Source organism: Chiloscyllium punctatum, chromosome 45, assembly GCF_047496795.1.
Source record: "Chiloscyllium punctatum isolate Juve2018m chromosome 45, sChiPun1.3, whole genome shotgun sequence".
In the NCBI taxonomy this organism is placed as follows: Eukaryota; Metazoa; Chordata; class Chondrichthyes; order Orectolobiformes; family Hemiscylliidae; genus Chiloscyllium; species Chiloscyllium punctatum.
The window spans coordinates 48,035,337-48,054,834 of record NC_092783.1 but is presented as its reverse complement, the minus strand read 5'-3'; the positions used below and the strand labels follow the sequence as shown (position 1 = coordinate 48,054,834).

At 41.7% G+C, this 19,498-nt stretch overlaps 1 long non-coding RNA gene across 1 annotated transcript in view; it reads right to left on the bottom strand.

Moving 5' to 3' along the window:
* Nucleotides 1-15,128: 15,128 nt before the first annotated feature.
* The window catches only part of LOC140467382 (uncharacterized), a 30,680-nt gene continuing 26,310 nt past the window's right edge, over nt 15,129-19,498 (bottom strand). The window contains exons 2-3 of the long non-coding RNA XR_011955437.1: nt 19,400-19,476; nt 15,129-15,571 (exon numbers count right to left, since the gene is read on the bottom strand). This is a non-coding gene — a long non-coding RNA (uncharacterized lncRNA). The remainder of the gene's footprint in view (nt 15,572-19,399; nt 19,477-19,498) is intronic.

Sequence of the window (19,498 nt, the reverse complement as noted above, 5' to 3'; positions counted from 1 at the left end):
ACCGATGTACTTACTTGTCCTGGTAAATTGATCTTTGACATTAGTTGTAAATGTTGCAATAATTAATTAATGCAACAGCAAGAAATACATTAGATTAGATATTGTTTTAAAAAGAGTAAAAAATCACTGCACTTGAAACTAAAATGAATGTGCCAATGTTTTAGTTTAACATTGTATTACCACAATTCAACATAGTAACATGTGACTTTTTCATGAATCACTACATCTATATTTTTATTTCAGAAAAAACTGGTAATTATAAAAAAAAGACTTGTATGTAAGGGAAGAAATTTATGATCAAAAATAAATGGCAGGAAACCACACATGACAATATTTTGACAATTTGTTAAAACAGGTGCAATGATATCAACAAAGAATCTGAAGTGGGACAATTGTGTAATTTTACAATCAGCTTCTGACATATTTAACAATGATCTAGCTCAATTGATCAAAACTGACATTATTTTCCATTAACTTATCTATTCCCTCAAAGTTTTATTGCTTTTTTTTAGGTCAAAATGATTATAACCTGTGAGATTAAGTTAAATGATCTTAAGCAGAGCACTACCTACTTTTGGATTTGTTTTGTGACATATTTGGTTGCAGGCATGTAGAAGTGTCCAGATACAGGGCTGAATAGATATATAGGTCAGAAGTTTCCCACTTTAAGATGAAGTGTTTTGCTGAGATAGCCTGCAGGCACTTGGTCCACAATAGCCTCAAGTGATTTTTATCACACGACATTGTGCTCTTCATGTCATTTAATTATGGAACCTGGCTCTTCAATGCCCTTGTTGTGAAACTGCACAGTTGGAGAGGGAAATGACCAGTATACAGCTGGCTCTTCACAATGTTCAAACTGTTGGTACTATATTTGTACTCCAGCTGCACTCCAATTCAGGTAATGCATGTCTGAAATTTATTCTTACTCTGATGCTACACCATTCACACTAAAGACATGGCTCAGAGATGCAGCTGGCTCCCCATTTTGCACACAGGGACCAGAGATGCTGCTGGGCAGGATGGTGGCAAGGACAGCTGGGCATTTTCCTGCAAAGCACTGCAGGAGGCCACACCATCATACACAACCAATGAGGACTCCGATAATGGACCAGGTTAGTGTTGTGTCTCAGGTCACAGAGTGTCACAGAAAGATGTTCAATGCACTTCTGTTCGCTGCAAAAGGTAAGGGACACAATTTTTCTCTCTGCTACCTCACTCTCGCAGCAAGGCCACTCACTCTACAGCTTTGGCTGTGCACACATTTCTTCAAGACTCACCTGTAAACTTTCTCTATTTATGCATCTTACTGACTCAACGGCTGTCACCCACCTCCATCCTTCAAAATTACGAATCCTTCCTTCCCTCTTTGCTTTCTACTTATTCAGTGGGAACACCTCACCAGTCCTTCTGATCCTGCATCACCAATCACTGCTCTAGCTTCAACTCCATCATATTGAATCTCTCTTTTATCCCATTGCATTCAAAAGTGGCCAACAACTAATGTGCAGGGCTTTCTGGAGATGGGATGGGGTCTTACAAGGTGAAATTTCTAGAATGGGTCAGATAAAAGCACTCCATTAATGGGAATGGTGAGAATTGAATGGCAACCAACAAAGTCAGCTTCATTGTGCTTTAAAATGCAGAGAATAGTAGACAAGTTAGCTGGAGTTACTCCCTAAGTTGGACCAAAGAATGGAGTTGTCTACCAAAGTTCAGGTGCAACACATTCAGTGTCAGTTAGATATATGCAGAGACCAACACTCCATCACTTTAGCAGTAGTGCCAATGGCTAGGTGAAAGGGTGATGAGGGATGAGCGCCCACTCCAGGAGTTCCTGCCACTGCTGAGATTAGACAGTGTTGACAAACGCCCAGAAGGAAGAAGAGCCGAACTCTGCTCCCTACCACCAACCCTTCACCTGCCAACAACATCACCATCCGATGCTTCTCCACAGGGCACTCCAAAGTTGGCAAGCTCCTCCATTTCTCATCTGTGATGGAAGTCCAAGCCAGGGAGGGTATTCCTGCTGTATAAGGATATGACTCTTCCATCCAATGCCTAATTGCTGTAGGTCAGCAAGGTCACCAACAGAGCAGACTCCCTCTAGCCCAGCTATAGATGCCAGATTTATACTTCGACATATTGGGAGGGAACATATAATGTATCAAAGCAACACATAATTGGAAATAACCCTGTACTTTTTAAAATCAGTCTTTCTCAGAAAATATCTGCTCTGGATTCTTCTGACCTGTTGGACCTGGTTACATTGTATCATGAGAATGTGGAGTTTGCACATTCTCTGTGCTTGCATAGGTTTCCTCCAGGTGCTCCAGTTTCCTCCCACAATCTGGTTAGGTGAATTGGCCATGCCAAATTGCCCATAGTGTTCAGGGATGTGTAAATTATTTGCATTAGTCAGGGGAAATGTAGAGTAATAGAGTAGGGGAATGGGCCTGGGTGGGATGCTCTTCGGAGGTCCGTATGGACTTGTTGGGCCAAATGGCCTGTTTCCACACTGTATGGATTCTATGATTCCATGAGCAGCCTCTTCTGACAGCCAAGTATTGAAAAACTCACAATGGCCAAGCATTTCTTACCTCTCACAAGAAGGTGAGCCCTTCACTGCAGATAGACTAAGATGCCACAGATCCTTGAACCATGACATTCATGATTGCAGCCAAGGCATTGCACTTGAATGATGTCTCAGTAATGCAAGGGTCAATAGGAGATTCCTCTCAAAGTGCTGGGTCTTCTGAGAGGCTTCACTGCACAACAATTGGCTACAATAAGCTGATCTGTGACTTTAGATCTACCCAACCTCAATGTTGTGCACCATTTCACTGGAGGTTGCTGACTAAGACATGCAATGTGCAGAATCTGAAAAGTGGCGGTGTCAGCTGAAGATTTTGTTTTATTCTGTGTAGATTGTGAATGTCACTGACCTGGTTAACCTTTGTTGTCCATTTCTCATTGCCTTTAAGCTAAGTGGTTTGCCACATCATTTCAGAAGGCAGTTACGAATCAACGACATTGCTGTGGGATGGAGTTACATGTAGACTGGAATAGGTCAGGGTGACAGATTTCTTTTACTGCAAGGACCGTGGAGTCATACAATCATAGATTTGTACAGTCCAGAAACAGATGCTTTAGTCCAACTCGTCCATGTCGACCAGATAACCCAACCTAATCTAATTCCATTTGCCAGCACTTAGCCCTATCCCTCCAATCCCTTCCTATTCATATACCCATCCACATGCCTTTTAAATGATGTAATTGTATCAGCCTCCACCACTTCCTCTGGCAGCTAATTCCATACATGCACCACCCTCTGCATGAAAAAGTTGCCCCTTAGATCCCTTTTCAATATTTCCCCTCTCACCCGAAACCTATGCTCTCTGTTCATGGACTCCCCCACCCCAGAGAAAAGACCTTGTCTACTTACCCTATACATGTCCCTCGTGATTCTATAAACCTCTAAGGTCACCCCTCAACCTCCAATACTCCGGGAAAGTGACCCCCGCCTATTCAGCCTCTCCCTATAGTTCCACCCGCCAACCCTAGCAACATCCTTGTAAATCTTTTCTGAACCCCTTCAGGTTTCACAACATCCTTCCGATTGGATGGATCAGCATGATGGTTAGTGCTGCTACCTCACAGCAGCAGGGAAAGGGGTTCAATTCCAGTCTCAGGCAACTGTCTGTTTGAAATTTGCACATTCTTCCTGTGTCTGTGTGGGTTTCCTCCAGGTGTTCCAGTTTCCTCCCACAATCCAGAGATGTGCAGGTTAGGTGCATTAGTCAGGGGTAAATATAGGGTAGTAGGAGAATGGGTCTGGGTGGGTTACTCTTCGTAAGGTCAGTGTGGACTTGTTGGGCCAAATGGCCTGTTTCCATATTCTAGGGATTCTATGAACGAGGAGGGAGACTGGAATTGCGCACAATATTCCAAAAATGCTCTAACTTATATCCCATAAAGCTGCAACGTGACTTCCAAACTTCTATACTCAATGTTCTGACCAATAAAGGAAAGCATACCAAACACCTTCTTCAAAATCCTATCAGCCTGCAACTCCACTTTCAAAGAAATATGAACCTGCACTCTAAGGTCTCTTCGTTCAGTATCACTCCCTATACCATTAAGTATATAAGTCCTGCCCTGATGTGCCTTTCCAAGATGCAGCACCTCACATTTATCTAAATTGGACTCTTTGTGCCATCCCTCTGCCGTTTGGCCCATCTGCTCAAGATCCCATTGTATTCTGAGGAAACCTTCTTCACTGTTCACTGCACCTCCAATTTTGGTGTCATCTGTAAACTTACTATGTCTCCTATGTACACATCCAAATCCTTTATATAAATGACAAAAAGCAGTAGACCCCGCACTGATCCTTGTGGCACTCCACTGGTTACAGGCCTCTTGTTTGAAAGGCACGCCTCCACCACCACCCTCTGCCTCCTACCTTCGAGCCAGATCTGTAGCCAAATGGCTGGTTCTCCCTGTATTCCATGTGATCTAGCCTTGTTAACCAGTCTACCATGAAGAACATAGAACATAGAACAATAGAACAATACAGCACAGAACACTAGACCTTTCGGCCCTTGATGTTGCGCTGACCTGTGAACTATTCTCAGCTTATCCCCCTACACTATCCCAAAATCATCCATGAGCTTATCTCAGGATTGTTTAAATCTCCCTAATGTGGCTGAGTCGACTACCTTAGCAGGTAGGACATTCCACGCCCTTACCACTCTCTGCGTAAAGAACCAGCCTCTGACATCTTTCTTAAATCTATCACTCCTCAATTTGTAGTTATGCTCCCTCATACACGCTGACATCATCATTCTAGGAAAAAGACTTCCACTGTCTACCATATCTAATCCTCTGATCATCTTGTACATCTCTATCATAACCCCTCTTCGCCACCTTCTTGCCAATGAGAACAGACCCAAGTCGCTCAGCCTTTTCTCATAAGACCTTCCCTCCAGACCAGGAACATCCTGGTAAATCTCCTCTGCACCTTTTCCAATGCTTCCACATTCTTCCCGAAATATGGGGACCAGAACTGTACACAATATTCCAAGTGTGGCCGCAGCAGCATTTTGAATAGTTGCAGCATGATATTCTGGCTCCAGAACTCAATCCCTCTATGAATGAAACCTAACACACCGTATGCCTTCTTAACAGCACTATCCACCTGGGTGGCAACTTTCAGGGATCTATGTACATGGACTCCAAGATCCCTCTGCACATCTACAATACCAAGAATCTTTCCATTGACCTAGTACTCTACCTTCCTGTTATTCTTCCCAAAGTGCATCACCTCACATTTAGCTGCATTGAACTACATTTGCCACCTCTCAGCTCAATTCTGCAGTTTATCCAAGTCGCCCTGCAACCTAAAACATTCTTCCACACTGTCCACTACTCTACCGACTTTAGTGTCATCTGCAAATTTACTAATCCATCCACCTATGCCTGTGTCTAAGTCATTTATAAAACTGACAAACAGCAGTGGTCCCAAAACAGATCCTTGTGGCACACCACTAGTAATCAGATTCAGGATGAATATTTTCCATCAACCACCACTCGCTGCCTTCTTTCAGAAAGCCAGTTTCTAATCCAAACTGCTAAATCACCCTCAATTCCATGCCTCTGCATTTTCTCCAACAGCCTACCATGTGGAACCTTATCAGAGGCTTTACTGAAGTCCATGTATACAACATTAAATGCCCTACCCTCATCTACATGCTTGGTCACCTTCTCAAAAAAACTCAATGAGGTTTGAGACACACACTCTGCCCTTGACAAAACCATGTTGACTATCTGAAATCAAATTGTTGCTTGCTAGATAATTATAAATCTTATCTCCTATTATCCTATTCAAACCCGTTCCTACAACAGAAGTAAGACTCACTGGTCTATAATTACCTGAGTCATCTCTACTGCCCTCCTTGAACAAGGGCACAACATTTGCAATCCTCCAGTCCTCTGGTACCAAACCTGTAGACAATGACAACTCAAATATCAAAGCCAAAGGCTCTACTATCTCTTCCCTAGCCTCCCAGAGAATCCTCGGATAAATCCCACCCAGCCCAGGGGACTTGTCCACTATCACTCCTCCTAGAATTGATAACACCTATTTGTAACTAACCTCGATCCTTTCTAGTCTAATATCTTGGACCTCATTCTTCTCCTCAACAATATTCTCCTTTTCCTGAGTGAAAACTGATGAGAAATCTTTGTTTAGCACCTCTCCGAGCTCCACAGGGTCCACACTCAACTTCCCACTTCTGTCTTTGATTGGCCCTATTCTTACCCTAATCATCCTTTTATTCCTCAAATACCTTTAGAAAGCTTTAGAATTCCTCTTTATTCTATTTGCTAAAGACTGTTCGTGTCCTCTCTTTGCTCTTCTTAACTCTCTCTTTAAATCCTTCCTAGCTGACCTGCAACTCTCCATCACCTCATCTGAACCAACTTGCCTCATCAACACACAAGCCTCCTTCTTCTTCGTAACAAGAGATGCAATTTCTGTATTAAACTATGGTTCCCTTAGCTTATCACTTCCTCCCTGCCTGACAGGGACATACCTATCAAGGACACGCAATATCTGTTCCTTAGACCAGCCCCACATTTCCATTGTCTGCATTCCCTGCATTTTGCTACCCCATTCTATGCATCCTAATTATTGCCTAATCACATTATAATTGCCCTTGACCCATCGGCAACTCTTTACCTGTGGCATGTACCTATCCCTTTCCATCGCTCAACTAAACGTAACTGAATTAGGTTCACTCTCTCCAAAGTGCTCACCTACAACTAAATCAAAAACCTGGCCTGGTTCATTACCAAGCACCAGGAAACCCTCCTGTACACTGGACAAAAACTGATCCATCTGATGTACTGGAGTTAAAGCATTTCCAATCAATATTGGGGAAGTTAAAGTACCCCATAATGACCATCCTGTTCCCTTCACTCCTACGCAGAATAATTTTGCTAATCCTCTCTTCCACCTCCGTGGAACTCTGCAGAGGCCTATAAAAAAACTCCAAGCAGTTTGACCTCTCCTCTCCTGTTTCTAACCTCAGCCCACACTACCTCAGTAAATGAGTCCTCATCAAAAGTTCTCTCAGCCACCGTTATTTTATCCTTGACTAACAGGCCACGCCTCCCCCTCTTTTACAACCTTGCCTGTTCTTCATGAAAGATCTAAACCCTGGAACCTGCAACATCCATTCCTCACCCTGCTCTATCCATGTCTCCGAAATGGCCACAACATCGAAGTCCCAGGTACCTATCCATGCTGCAAGCTCACCTACCTTATTTCAGACACTTCTGGAGTTGAAGTAAACACACTTCAAACCACTTTGTTGTCTGTCAGCACATTCCTGTGACCCTGAAATTCTGTCCCTGTCCTTCCTACTCTCATCCTCCTGTACACTGCAACTACACCACAGGTTCCCATCCCCCTGCTGAGCTAGTTTAAACCCACCCAAATAGCACCAGCAAAATTCCCACCCAGGATATTAGTACCCCTCTGGTTCAAGTGAAGACCGTCCTGTTTGTACAAGTCCCACCTTCCCCAGAATGTGCCCAATTATCCATGTGCCTGAAACCCTCCCTCCTGCATCATCCTTGCAGCCACGTGGTCAGCTGATATCTCTCCCTATTCCTTGCCTCGCTATCATGTAGCACGGGTAACAAACCAGAGACAACAACTCTGTTTGTTCTAGCTCTCAGCTTCCACCCTAGCTCCCTGAAATCCTGCCTTACACCCCTATCCCTCTTTCTACCTATGTCATTGGTATCTACATGGACAATGACTTGAGACTGTTCACCCTCTCCCTTCAGGACCCCAAAGATACGATCTGAGACATCACGGACCCTGGCACCTGGAAGGCAACACCCCAACTATGAGTTTCGTTCACTCCCAACAAACCTTCTATCTGAGCCTCTAACTATTGAGTCCCCATTGACTAACACTCTCCTCCTTTCCCTCCTTCCCTTCTGTACAACAGGGACAGGCTCTGTGCCAGAGACCTGCACCCCAATGTATGCCTCTGGTAAGTTGTCCCCCTCAACAATATCCAAAACATTATACATGTTTTTCAGGGAACGACCACAGGGGATTCCTCCACTGACTGTTTTTCCCCCTTCAAACAGTCACCCAGCTTTCTTCGTGCCTAGGAATAACTACTTCCCTGTAACTCTTATCTACCACAGCTTCGGCCTCCCGAATGATCCAAAGTTTATCCAGCTCCCGCTTCAGTTCCCTAGAAGCTTGTCAAACGCCTTACTGAAGTCCTTATAGATCATGTCCACCACTCTGCCTTCAACAATCATCTTTGTTACTTCTTCAAAAAATCAGTCAAGTTTGTGACCCACGCACAAAGCCATGTTGACTATCCCTATTCAGTTTTGTAAGTTTGCTCGCTGAGCTGATAGGCTTGTTCTCAGCCATTTTGGCACCATACTGGGTAACATCATCAGTGAGCCTCCAATGAAGTGCTGGTGCTCTGTCCCAATTTTGTTTTAGGTGTCTTGGTCTGTTAAGGTGGGTGATATCATTTCTGGTTCTTTTTCTCAGAGGTTGGTAAATGGAGTCCAAATCAATGTGTTTATTGATGGAGTTCCGGTTTGAATGCCAGGCCTCTAGGAATTCCCGTGGTTGTCTCTGCTTAGTCTGTCCTGGGATAAATGCGTTGTCCCAGTCGAAGTGGTGTCCTTCTTCGTCTGTGTGTAAGGATGCTAGTGATAGCTGGTCATGCCTTTTGGTGGCTAGTTGGTGTTCATGTATCCTGGTAGCTAGTTTCCAGCCTGTCAGTCTGACATAGTGTTTGTTGCAGTCCTTGCAGGATATTTTGTTAAATGACATTTGTTTTGCTGATTGTTGCTCCAGGGTCCTTTAGGTTCATGAGTAACTGTTTCAGTGTGTTGGTAGTGCTCGTTTGAATAATGTCCTGATGCAGCTCCAGGAAAGCAACACACACAGACCAGGTACTCAACTACAGGAGCAATCATCCCAACACCCACAAATGGAGCTGCATCAGGACATTATTTAAACGGGCCACAACACACTACTGCACCAAGAAACTACGAGCAATAGAAGAAAAATACCTATACAGTTTATTTGAGAAAAACAGGCAACCAATAAACAGTCTTCTGATTCTAAAACAACAAACCCAAACAAGAAGACACAATACGCTCAGAGACTCTAGCCACACTACCATACATCAGACATCTCAGAAATGACTACCAGATTACTACTACCCTTTGGCATCATGGTAGCCCACAAAGTTACCTAAAGGACCCTGTACCAACAAGCAGCAAAACTAACATCATATACAAAATATCCTGCAAGGACGGCAACAAACACTACATTGGCGTGCTTGGCGGAAACTAGCCACTAGGATACAAGAGCACCAATTAGCCACCAAAAGACATGACCAGCTATCACCAGTATCCTTATGCACAGATGAAGAAGGACACCACTTCAACTGGGACAACACATCCCTCCTAGGACAGGCTAAACAGAGGCACACACAGGTACTCTTAGAAGCTTAGCATTCAAACTGGAACTTCATCAGTAAGCACATCAACTTGAACCGCATTTACCAACCTCTGAGAAAAAAGAAACATAAATGATATCACCCACCTTAATATCTAGATAGAAAGTGGGACAGAACACCTGCACTTCACCAGAGGCTCACTGTTGATGTCACCTAACATGGTGACGAAATGGCTTAGAAGAAACCTACCACCTCAGCGAGCAAACTTTACAACCTGAACCTCAACCTGAGCTACAGATCTTTTCAAAAATCACAAATTCTTAATCAGCCCTTTCCTTTCCAAAAACATGTAAATCCTGTCCCTCAGGTCTCCCTCTAAAAACTTGCCCACTACCAATGTCAAGTTCACCGGTCTATAGTTCCCTAGCTTTTCCTTATCACCTTTCTTAAGTAGTGGCACCACGTTAGCCAACCTCCAGTTTTCCAGCACCTCACCTGTGACTATCAATGATACAAATATCTCAGCAAGGGGTCCAGCAATCTCTTCCCTAGCTTCCCATGAGAAAAAAACTTTTACAGTGATGAACAATGGCTTCATGGTTACCATTAGCCTAGATTTTAATTTCAAACTCCAATAATTTTGATCAAATTTGATCATCTGCCATGGTTGGCTTCAATCTCACTTTCCCAATATATTGGCCTAGATCTCTGGTCCAGTGGCAATACCTTTAAACCATTGTCTTTCCTAGGGTAGCCAGTGTACAATCAGATGGATGACAAAATAATTATTCAGCAAAAAAGAAGTCAAGGGTTGCAACAATAACAAGTCCCATGTATCCTTTACATATTGCAGGAGCTAGTTGCCACATTACCTATAGAATGGTAGACAATAATTAAACAAAGTCCAAATCCAGCACACTCATTCTTAAATCAGTTTTAATCAGGTTATCTCCAACAAGGCAGATTCCATAATACATTGCCTTGTCATTCCATCTTGCACGGCTCTCCTCATCAGTGCTCTGATTCTCATTCACATCTTCATTCTCAGCAGATTGCTGTTACTTCCTCCATTCCTCTGCATTCAGGATACATCTCCTTTCTTCACTCCAGTTGTGATGGTCACAGTAAGCCATAATGATATGAAATACATTTTCTGAGCTTTACTGTCGAAAAGGGTAGCACTGGAATAGTACAGCAGGTCAGGCAGCATCCAAGGGGCAGGAGAGATTGAGTTTCTGAGCTTTATTGCAAGGTTCTGCCTAAGCAATCCAAGCATCAAGCCTCCAGTCTAAGGAACTCAGTAGTCTGTTCCACCGTGGTCCGGTGAAAACATGAGCAGTATTGTATCTTCATCTTGTGTCAGTCTGGGTGTTATAGAAAGGTGTCCACAGTCAGTCACGAAGACTGCCCTCGTTCTTTCCCTGTAGGAGAAATTGACAAGATGAAAGAGCCTATAGGTTCTCAAAAATATCAACAACATGGCAGCTTTCATGACATCTGGCGCAGACCTCCAAATCCTGACATCGACAGTCACATACAATTTGAGCTTTATTGGAGTAGAAGCTTTTTTCTATTGATAACGAAGGTTGTTGGTAGGGTAAGAACTGGGAATGCAGTCAATAGCATCCTGTATCTGGGGGAAGCCAGCGATGTTGGAGAATCTCACAGTCTGGGCTACTGGACTCTCCTCATCAAAGGGGTCACTTGGAAGTGGGGGGAGTGGTTACATGGACAAAATTGATCCCTAGTAAATAGTATCAATTAATCCTGTGTGCATTTATGGGTCAAGGTTTGGGAGATGCTACTGCAGCTCACCAGTTGTTCCTTAAAAGCAACTTATGTTTTGTGTGCTATACAGGCTTTTCATGTCATATAAATTGCAGCAGTCCATAAATATGGTGAATCAGTCAGCTTTAATTTTGCAATTTACCTCTGTGATAGATCCCTTGAGAAAGCTCTTGAAGAAGTCACATGAATGATACTAGAGGGGGTTTTGGTTTTCTGAAGTAACCTTATAATGATATCTTCTAGCTGCACATCACTGAGTATAAATACCACAGCATGAGTGGATTAGAATGCATGGAACTTTAGAGAGTCTTGAAATCTAAACCTGAAGATGGTTTAAACTTTGTCTTCTCCTCAACCATTCCATCATGAAAACAAACGCATAATGTGGTATCAAATCACATGCTAAAAAAGTTCTTGGTGGAGATAAAAGGAATGAATCTTTCTGGCATTTGTAAGATCACTCAAACAGACCTTGAATAGTGTAATATATTTTATGCTTTCTTTGTCTTTCATGTATTAAATTCTTATATTTGTAAATATATTTTGATCATGTCTTGTGAATTTATTCAGTGAATTACCTCCACAGGAAACAAAAAGGAACATCAAACCTGTATTTTGTTAAGGTTTTTTTTAACAGTAGGACCTAGCTTGTCATGTTTTAGCATCGGCTGGAATCATAACAAGAATGATTAAAGAAGTTCCACATTCTTGAAATGTCACAGAGCTGTCGAGATTTATGGGGATAGTGAACCAATTGGAGAAATTCTTATCCAACTTCACAATTGCCAAATAAGGCCTGCATCATCTCGCAAGAAAGCCAACATAAGTCATTTGAAAATTTCAGGCAAATGTTAAACTCACTGGATACAGTGGCTTATTGTAATGCATAAATGCCTCTCATTTTTAGTGTCAATTCTTTATCAACTGAATTCAGAGCTTTCATTTTCCAGGTTCGGAGGGATAGTCAATGTATACTGGTGTACTTCACATTGTAGTCTTTGACTGAGACAACGTAAAATTAAAGGCATTATCTTAGGCTTGTGAAAAGTTTGCAGGGAACGTCTTGAATTTCTATTTCATGTTTGAGATAACCACTAAAGACCTGAAGAATTGGAAACCTTTACTTCATGAACAACCAAATATGGATAGTCAAGTATCATCTTGAAGAAGCATTTAACTGTGATTAAAAATATACAGGTTCAGAGAAGGAATGTGCTCAAATTGATGAAACCCACAAAAAAGGATGGCTAGGACATATACCGGGTAAAAACAATGACTGCAGATGCTGGAAAGCAAATATTCCACCTGCTGTAGGTTAACTCCTAATGCCATTAGGAAGGGAATTCCAGGATTTTGACCCAATGACATTGACGGAATAGCGATATATTAGTGGGTTTTGAGAAGATTTGTAGTTCAGGTTGAGGTTTTGGACGTAGGTTCATTTCCAGACGTTTTGTTACCTTATTAGGTAACATCTTCAGTGGACCTCATGCAAAGCAATGCTGAAAATTCCTGCTTTCTATATATTTGAGTTTCTTTCGATTGGTGATGTCATTTCCTGTGGTGATATCATATCCTCTGGTGAAGTCACTTCCAGTTCCTTTTCTCAGATGGTGGGAAGCTGCCTGAACTGCTGTGCTCTTCCAGCACCACTAATCCAGTATAGGACATATACCATTCAGCCCTGCTATAAGACATTATTCTAAACAAGGAAATTATGTAAATGTTGTAGATAACTTGTTGATTTATGATTGTTCATATCAAGAGATGTCAGACCCAGTCAACCACTGAGGTTATATATGTTTCACTTGGGTTCCACAGAGTGTTGTATTTGAGCAAATAAAACAAGCAATTATAATGATCACTACAGAGTATAAAATACACCAGAACTCCAGCCATATGATTCAGTGTGAAATCATGATCAACATCTTCAAGGCAACATCCTTAATAAAGCATTACATTTACAATTCTGTCTTGTGAAGATGGAAAATGGAATAGTGAGAAAAAACAGGAGCACACTGAATTCTACAAGAGGTCAAATATTCAAAAGACTGGAAGATGGTCAGAATGATGACAACCATGTTAAAAGGATAAGTCTTCAAACAAATTTAGCAACTTATTTCTGTTCAGCTATGATGCACTGTGGTCCACTAACAGAATCCACAATCTGTCATCACCTGGTCCAGAAAGTGATCAACCTTACCCTTACCGTCAAGCCAAGAGATCAACCTAGTTCAATAAAGAGTACAGGAACTCATGAGAAGCAACTGCAGGCATACCTAACAATGATGAAGCTATAACATTGGATTATTATCATGATAAAGGGCAGAAGCAACATACAATACACAAAGCTATGGGATCACACAGCCAGCAGATTATACCAAAGCTCTGCAGTCCTCCCATATCTAGTCTTAATTCTAAAAGTGAGGTGAGAGTGGCTGCCCTTGACATCAAAGCAACTTGTGACTGAGTGTGGCATCAAGGAGTCTTGGCAAAGCTACAGTCAATGGGAATCATGGGTTAAACTCTCTGCTAGTTGGAGTCATACATGTCACACAGGTGGATAGTTCCTGGTTGTTGGGAGTCAGTCATTTCAGCTCAAACTGTGTCTGCATTCCTTGACATCGTGATCTTGGCCCAACCATTTTCAGCCGCTCTATCACAAAGTCAGAAATGGGTGTTTTGTTTATGATTGCACAATGTTCAGAACCATTTGTGATTCCTCAGGTACTGAAATAGTCCATGTCCAACTGTTGCAAGACCTTGACAATATCCAGGTTTGGGCTGTCAAATTTTATTCATGCACCACAAGTGCCAGGCAGACAAGCTCCAGAAAGAGAGAAATCTAACCATCACCCCATGACGTTTAACAGCATTGCTATTCATGAATTCTCCAATATCAGCATCCTGGGAGATACCACTGACCAGAAAGTGAACTAGCACAGCCATACTGTCACTATAAAAGCAAGTCAGATGCAATTAACCTTGCAGAGAATAACTCACCTCCTGACTCCCGAACGTCTGTCCACCATTTACAAGTTACAGTCAGGACAATGACTCCCTACTTGACTTGCTGAGTGCAGCTCCAACAATACTCAAGAAGCTTGACATAATCCAGGTCAAAGCAGCCCGCTTGATTGGCACCACATTTACAAATATTTGAATTCTCCACCACTAAAGCTCAGTAGCAATATAATGAAACATCTACAAGATAAACAGGAGAAATTCACCAAGGCTCCTTTGATAGCATGTTCCAAATCCACAACTATTGCTATCTACAAAGACAAGGGCAGTGGCTAAATGGGAACACCAGCACGTGAAAGCTCTCTTTGAAGTCAATCTCATCCAGACTCATAAATATATCTGTTCTTTCAGGGTTGCTGGGCCACACTCTTACAACTCCATCCCTTGTAGCACTCTGGCTGTCCCTACATCCCAAGGACTGCATCGGTTCACAAAGGCATCACATTTTCCATGGAAAGGAAACAACAAATGCTGGCCCAGCCAGCTTCACCCGAAGGAATTTTAAAAATCATTTACTTTCACATTTTAACAAATCAAACAAGGTTATTGTTCACTGAATCCAAACTTTGCTTCAAATCAAAATGTTCAAAGATGTTAGCACACTTCTCAGGAGCAGATTAGGATTTGCCCCCAGTCCTCATGTTTCAGAGACAGGGACACTACCACAGCACCGTGCGAATCCCTCATTTTTTGCTTCTGAAATCAAACTCTTAGCATGTTCAGGTTATTTGCTGACACTACTGCACCTGTTTCCATTAACAAATAATCCAACTATTCTCTTTTGTATAGTTCTCTGTGTTTTATTGTTTATCATCTGTCACTGGCAATAACCCATTTTCTACACCAACCCATTTATTAAGTTAAAAAGTTAACTGTGGTTAATTATGATACAAGCCAACATTAGTACATTGAATTCTAACAACACAATTGCTAACTAGCGCATTATCCAATTCATCTTCATGGTTCGTGCTTGAATTGTTCATTTACTTTGGGTGCCGTTATCCAATTTAATCCATTCAATATTGTGTTAATTTTCATTTACAACAATAACAACACTTATCATTCAATTTCAATGTTTGAGGACAAGCCGTAACATGCATTTCTCCATCTGCACAACCATAAAATCTTTTGAGGATCTTTTGTGTGAGGATGGAACCCAACAGCCTGTTGAAACATCAAACGTTCATTTCAGCTTCCTCTGTTGATGTTACAAATGATAAATCCTGATGATGATGATGTCACACACCCTGTAGAATAAAATGTACACCATTTTAATAACATGAGAGTCACTATTCTTGGGATAAAATCATTTTCTTATCAGAGTCAGCTGCCTTCACACGTAAGTGTGCAGCAACAATGGCACAAGTTGGAAACTGTATGTAAATGCAAGATACAATCTGAACTCAAAAGATCCTGTTCCACAAAATATTGCACTGATGTAGCAGCTTGAAGTCAACCAGCATTTCATAGAAATGGAGTAGGGCATTGTGGAGCAGTGCAAAAATGATTTGATAGTTGATTGAAGACACAGAAAAGAGAAATAATGTAGGGAGGCTTCATTGGGGATTGGAATGAAGAAAGCTATAGGAGCAGAATGTAGGGTTGAGACAGTAAAATAAAGGCTCCATTACAGCAAATGGATACAGTAGAGGATTGAATAAAACAATGACTCAACCTGGAAGAGAACAAAATTCAATCCAGTGCGTAGGCCAACAAGAGGTTACAGAAGCAGGAAGTTCTGGAGCTAAGGAGGGATACAAAATGCAATTTGAGAACTTAATGTATGTAACTTTAGAATATTAATCACAAGCCTTCCAGTATGACTCAAGAATTTGTAGATATTAACCCAAAATATGCTGGGATTGCCAAGATGAAGTTCAATGAAATTAAATAAGGAGAAAACATATGAAATTTGATGGTGACTTCATGAGTGGATAGGCCACCATTTTAAAATGTTTCTGTATTTTGCTGAAAGATTTATGTAAGGCTGTTTTGATGAATGTGTTGTAACTCAGCAGTAATGGATTGAACTGTCACAGTAACACTGAAAAACTGAAGCCTTGTGTAACAACAGTCTGTGAATAAGTGTTAAAGTGGCTGTTTGGCAACTGAATTTGTAATTGCTGTAGAATTGTGTTGTGTAACTACCATATAACTGTTCCGCTGGCATAAAGCACACAAGCAAGTTGGAGCTAAGATCAAAGTTCATTAAAAGAAGCAGATAAGCCACTTTCCAAGGAGATATAATTTATTTAACTGATATGAAAATCAAGGTATGTTTGTGATGTTTGCTCATGGTCAAACTGATCATTTGCTGGAGACTGGATAGTGTGAAAGATTGAAAGCACGGCTTCTTTGTATGGAAAAAGTAAAAAATCCCTGCCTCACAGAACAATTAACTCATTTAGGAAGGGGTGCTCCGAGCAATCACTGTAAAGTGGGGACAAAGCAGGCGGATCACTGTTTCAGTCTGATCTTCGTATAGCAATGTATAGGTAAATTGTCTGCTGTATTTTCTGAAATGTACTTTCCTTTGGTAAAGAATGTGAGATATGTTCCCCTTTTAGAAGTGATTTTTATTACTGAAGTCCCAAATAAACCTGACAGATCTGTAAAGGTAGGAATAAGAGCTCATAATTTGTTAAAATATTCTACAGGAGCAATTGGGTGTGACTCATATATATTTTACCAGAATCTTTCATGGTGAGGGCAGATTTCAACATATTAGTCAAAGGGTAAAATCATTGCAATGTTTTCCACTGCTATCACCCTGGTCCAAATGCCACAGCGTGGCATCTCCTAAATTAAGTCCTTAAGCCACTTAACCTACAGGTCAAACAATATAATGATACAATTGAAACCTGGAAAATGAAATTGGGGTTTTATCAAAAATTGTATTTCTAGTTGTATTGACTCAGATATTGCTCTGTAATAACTCTGATGAATACTTAGTTCCTGAACATGTAGGAGAGGTAAAGGAAATGAGACCAATGGAGCTGAATTTACTTAAAAATCACTTCTGTCAAGTTCGATGGAGGCTTTCCCTCTTGAGGTCCAGGGAGTTTTCTTGCATGATCTTCCCAAACTCTCCTCATTAATTGCCTACCACATCCACATGCAACACCAGGGTGGCATGGTTGGTCAGTGGTTAGCACTGCTGCCTAACAGCGTCAGGGACCTGGGTTCAATTCCAACATTGGGTTGTTTGGAGTTTGCACGTCCTCCCCGTGTCTGTGTGGGTTTTCTTCCACTGTCCAAAGATGTGCAGATTGGCTGAATTGCTCATGCTAAATTGCCCCTAGTGCTCAGGGATGAGCAGGTTAGGTACATCAGTCAGGAGAAATGCAGAGTGATAGGGGAACAGGTCTGGGTGGGTTACTCCTCGGAGGGTCAGTGTGGATTTGTTGGATGGAATGGCCTGTTTCCACACTGTAGGAATTCTAATTCTAATACCGAATGTCCAATGCAACCCGATTCTCCCACCCACCATAGCCAGAAGTTCTTACCACAGTATGGGATTCCTGTCACCGCGGCTATCTTTAAAAGGAATTTGTGAATGAGTTCAAGTATTGGAGGCACTTGTGTGGGAGCAAACATACTTGGCTTCTTGACAGCCTTTCTCCAACTGTTCCAGAGCCCAGAGGTTCTCCCTCTCCATCCAGTGTTGAAGATACCGCAGAATATGAGATGGATTTGGTGGATGTTGTCGCCATGATGCTTTTACCCCTGAGAAAGAAAATGAATTTCTTCCAAGGTGCTCCAGGCACAAGAGGTGAGCTACTGTATATGCTGCTCATAACAGAGGCAGAGTTGGAGGAACCTGACACCCAGCAAAAAGCCTCAGGAGGAGTTACAGAAAGAAGCACCAGCCTATATCCTCAGACTCAGAGGCAGAGGGATGTAGCAATTGTAACAAGGTCAGCCAGGTGGACCTCATAAAAACTGAATTCCCTGATAGAGGCTGTTAATCTGGTCCAATCAGGAAGCCCTGACTGACAGAGAGAAATAGGAATATTTCCCCCTCCAACTCTATTTTGATTTAGTCCCTACCCTCCCCTTCACTGTTTTGATCACACAGCATTGCCCTTTGGTGTGAAGGGCAGTGCTTGTCACTGGCCACTCGAGTGTTTTTCCTATCCTCCTGGTGGTGGAAATTGAATAAAGATTCGTGCACCTTGTGTCTCTCACTGTGTCTCACACCTGCACACACACACCATGGGTGCTGGGGAAAAAATAAGCACTACCGCAGTTAGGCGGTAGTGTGGGGATTAAAAAAAAGGGGAAAAAAATATATATAAACAGGAGTCAAAAAATAAAAAAAATTTTAAAAAAAGAGAAAAAAAAATAGGAATATTTCCCCCTCCAACTCTATTTTGATTTAGTCCCTACCCTCCCCTTCACTGTTTTGATCACACAGCATTGCCCTTTGGTGTGAAGGGCAGTGCTTGTCACTGGCCACTCGAGTGTTTTTCCTATCCTCCTGGTGGTGGAAATTGAATAAAGATTCGTGCACCTTGTGTTTCTCACTGTGTCGGACACCTACACACACACACACCATGGGTGCTGGGGAAAAAATAAGCACTACCGCAGTTAGGCGGTAGTGTGGGGGTTATAAAAAAAAGAAAAAAGAAAAAAGAAAAGAAAAAATAAAAAAGAGAAAAAAGAAGAAGAAAAAGAAAAAAAAGAAATAGGAATATCAGACATTCTGTCACTCTGAGAGCTGGATTGTGTCAAGGAACCTCCAGGTGTAAATAAAGGTGATTTGGTGATGGGATACCAGTCTCTGTAGAGTTATTTCACTTTGTTTTTGGACTGTGTAGTAATAAAAATGCACTGCTTTAAATCAAGGTGACTGTGTAAAGAGGTGTTGGAAGTTGAGTTACATACAATATTGCATTTCTCTGAAACAGTGAGAGCAAAAGGCATATGTTACACACGCTTTCCAAATGAAAATTGCTTGATAACAATTCCTTGATAGGCTTCTAATCAAGACATTATGGTTTGTATGTGGCCAGAGGAGCAAAGAAGAACCTGACTTCCAAAAGGAAAGCACCGTACAAATCTCCGTTTCTCACCTGTATCTCCAGTTATATCTCAGTCTTCCATTTGATTCTCTTTGCAATTCCTGTGTTGAAGAAGAAATAAAATATGCCTAAAGACAGTAAAAGGATGAA